Source organism: Mus musculus, chromosome 10, assembly GCF_000001635.26.
Source record: "Mus musculus strain C57BL/6J chromosome 10, GRCm38.p6 C57BL/6J".
NCBI lineage: Eukaryota > Metazoa > Chordata > Mammalia > Rodentia > Muridae > Mus > Mus musculus.
The window spans coordinates 57,354,951-57,359,173 of NC_000076.6; positions in this window are offsets into that span (position 1 = coordinate 57,354,951).

Genomic DNA, 4,223 nt, shown 5'->3' on the forward strand with positions numbered 1-4,223 from the left:
TCTCCCAGCCCCTTACTGATCTTTTGTTATATATTATATTTTGTAGTTTCTGTCTTTTTTGGTGTGTGTCTATGTGTCTGTGTGTCTGTGTGTGTACCCGTGCACACACACGTATAGATGTTTCTCTTGCTTTTTCTTTTGGTTTTTGTTTGTTTGCTTGATTGATTTGTTTTATTCTGTTTGCTGTTGTTGCTACTGCCTGATTGTCTTCTGAAGAGACAGAAAGAAGACATGAAGGTGGACTGGTGGGGAGTGGGAGATGTTAGAGTAAGAGAGGGAAGGGAATCTGCGATCTGAAAATATTTTGTAAAAATTACAAAAACTGTGTTTTTCTACAGTTTATCCACTGTAGGTTGGGATGCATGAAGTCACAGAGAAGTACTAAGGAACGAGGTGCTAAATAATGTCTGTTACTGACTTACCATATTTTGTCAGGACACAGGAAGTATAGGGAGAGAATAGTGTGTGGGTACAGGCCACAAATCCTCAAAATCCTAGTGATGTACTTCCTCCAGCAAGGCTGTAACTCCTAAAGATTCTGTCGCTTTGCCAATAGCACTACCAACTGAGAACCACGTACGTGTTCAAGTGCATGATCACACAGGGGAATTGCTCATTCAAACAACAGCCCTACCCAGGCACACCTCAGGTATAATTTACAAGATGTTCCCAACCTGTAATTGCAAATGGGTAACATACCTGAACTCAGTAGTGAAGAGATACTCTTTAAACATGCAACAGCAACAGTAGTAACAGACAACTATTAATGTTCCATCTATAAATTTCTTTTAACAACTTGTCCCAACTATATCTTTAATTAGCAAAGTTTAATCTCTTGGTGAGAATAACAATAATTGCTTCACCAATTACTGCAGGACTGTGAAAGGCAGCCTGTTTTCTGGTCGAGCTAGGTTCAAACCCTGGAGACCCAACAGATTAATCTGCAAGGTACAAAAGGCCCATTTGCCATGCTCTCTTACTCTCTCTCTCTCTATTCCTCTCCCTTCTCCCCTCTCTCCACATGGCCAAGCTCTACTTCTCTAACTTCTCTCTTCTCTCTTCTCTCTTCTCTCTTCCCTCTTCCCTCTTCCCTCTTCCCTCTTCCCTCTTCCCTCTTCCCTCTTCCCTCTTCCCTCTTCCCTCTTCCCTCTTCCCTCTTCCCTCTTCCCTCTTCCCTCTTCCCTCTTCCCTCTTCCCTCTTCCCTCTTCCCTCTTCCCTCTTCCCTCTTCCCTCTTCCCTCTTCCCTCTTCCCTCTTCCCTCTCTCTCTCTCTCTCTCTCTCTCTCTCTCTCTCTCTCTTTCTCTCTCATAATCTCCCTCAGGAAGACCTCTCAGTGTTTTCAGCTGCCAGGCCAGACCAAAGACTCAGCTGTGTGAGAACCATGCAGCACCTTCTCCCCCTGCTCCTTTTCCCTTCATCCCCAGGGCCCCCAACCATTCTCAGCTCTTCAGTAGTATCCAGCAACGTCCTGTGATACCCAAGAGCTAGAACATGTTGTCTCTGGCTTCTGTGAGGCCCAAGGACGCTAGACTGCTCCCTCCCCCCACATCCCCCCCCCCCGTGGACTGGGATTCTGTGGCTTCCCACAGCCAGACACCAACCTGGGTGGCATGGAGAGCAGTCCCTGGAGTCTGCCCACCCATAGCCTGCTCATCGCGCATCTCTCTCACCCGTTTTAATTCCCCACATCCAACGCCCAACAAATTACTAACAATGATTGATAATAATAACTCTGTACATTATTTTACATCATTAGTTTCACATTTTCTTAGGTAATTTAAGGATACCCTAACTACACGTTTTTCAAAGCAATGCAACTAGCAAAAGCTACTTAGATCCTTATTATTAGCATGTGAGTGTTTGTTTACTAAGTATAATGAGTACCACAAAAGGTAAAGGATAGAAATTTGTCCTTCAAACGTTTATTGAACATTTAGCAAGATACAGTGATGCATAAATATAATATGTTTCCCATAGCATTAATTTCACTATCCCTGATTGGAATTATGCAAATGATCTTGAAGATGGTATTTTTTTTTCACTTTGAACCCTACACAGTTTTAATGGCAAAGTTTTCTGTTCTATACATGTATCCATTATCTTTTGCAAACTATACTAAAATAATTCATATTCAATATTTCCTAACAATTTGTAAGCCCATCCTAATTTGTCTCCACTTGCTAATATGTTGAACATGCACTAGAAACTAAACAAATCAGTACTATAGGGACATTAAAATTTATGCTATTCATAGTAACTTTCATTACAAATGTAAGCTAATGAGGGGATAGTAGATTAGCCATGCATTTTTCTTCTCCCCCCACCCTTATCATCGTTTGAACATACTTCAGGTGTTTGAGTAATTGTCTGTCATTTAAGAACTCCCTTGAAAAAGTAAATAATATCCAGACAGTTAGGAGCAGTCCTCAAACTCAGCACTATTTTCATTTGGAGACTTTATTGGGCAGTATTTAAAAAAAAAATCCATTTCCTACAGAGAGAGGAAGTAGAGAATATCCAGCTTCCAAAATACCAAGTGGCTACAGTATTGTGTTCCAGGTGAAAAGTTGTGGCCAGGAATATGCCAGCATCTATTGGCAGCTGCAGGTTCCCTTCAGACAAATTTGACAATGTGATTTGGGCATGGTTCCTAGAGTTTTAGCCTTGAGTTTAGTTCTTGAAGCTTGGCCCTCTTTCCTCTCTGCCTTTTAAATAAACTACTTCTGTTTAATTCAGGCAGTCTGATTTTGAGTTTCTGTCTGTTAAAAAACAAAAACAAAAACAATGACCAGTGCAGTTGGCTTAAACAAAGGAAAGCAATTCTGAGTTGCAGATACATTAAAATTACAATTGGTACTTTCTGTACATGTGGGAAATGCAGGTTTTATTACCTATCCAAAGAACTGTATTATAGAGAAACTCATTTTCTAAGGAATGAATCAAAGGTAAATCATCCAATCTCTGTTTTCTGAAACCCCACTATCTCTAGACAAATAGACAAGTCACTGTGAAAATGACAAGAGTCTTCCCATCATACAAGCTCATGCAGGGAGACTCTTAGGGGCTTATTTTTCTTGCTTCAACCACTATTCCCAAGATGTACTTATACGGGAACTCAATAACCAAATTATGCAAGGACAGAAACAATAACATTTCTGAGGATCTATGAAGCCAAACATATCTTATGTGTGGTTGGGTTTTTTATTTTGTTTTGTTTTGTTTTTTAATAATGCGGTACATGTCTTGTTTTCTCAGCTGCACTCCATTGTAATGTAGTAATTTGAGTTTTTAGTTTCTGGGTGATTCTAAAGTACCATTGGAGAGAATTCTCAAGCTCCTGCCAATGGATAGAAACTACAGTTTTCTAAACAGTAGCTTCCCAGGAACAACAACATATTAATATATCCTTAGGAAGAGAGAAAGTTGAAGCACATGGACACTTGATTCTCAGCATAAGTATCTTAAATGTCCAGAGCATTGATGCAATACACAGCTCTTACTCAAAAGGGATTATGATATAGTTTATTCTGGGCAAAATATGAGTGACTTTGGCCCCAGAATATGGATTCAGATTGCACCAAAATGACTATGTTTCATAGTGGAAGTGGTCACACTTGTATTTTGTGGTCAGAGATACGAGGAAGGTTATAAATCACTGCATTTGCTGACCACATTAGTGGGTACATCAGAAAGGCAGACTAGCACAAAGCAAGGAAATTACTACTGTAGGTTCAAGAGAAGCAGTCAGATGACATAGCTGGTAGACATTTATGGTCTACTGAGACACATTACAATGGTTTTACCTGCTCATAAAAAGAATGTTAGGTTACATACAAAGGCAGTCAACAAATAGCTATTAAGGGAACTAAAGGTAACCCAAGATAATTTTGGCTCTGGGTATGTAACATTTCAATTCTCTGCAAACACTCAAGAGGTAATTAATGAGTTGGGAGAATATTCATCATGGCTATGGTTGTTTGTTTGTTTGTTTTTGTAGTTGTTTTGGGTTGGGTTGGGTTGGTTTTTGGCTTTCCCAGCACTTTAGTTTACAAACATAGAGACTCTATAGGCTCTGTCCAAGTTCTTCAGGTGTTTCTAATGTGAGCCAGTGTTCAGAACCAAATGTCCAATCCTGACACTCCCATTGACAGAAGCCTGGAGCCATTTGTTAATGTGATTCCATTTCAAGCCATCCTTCAGTAGTACTGAACCAGAATCTGTA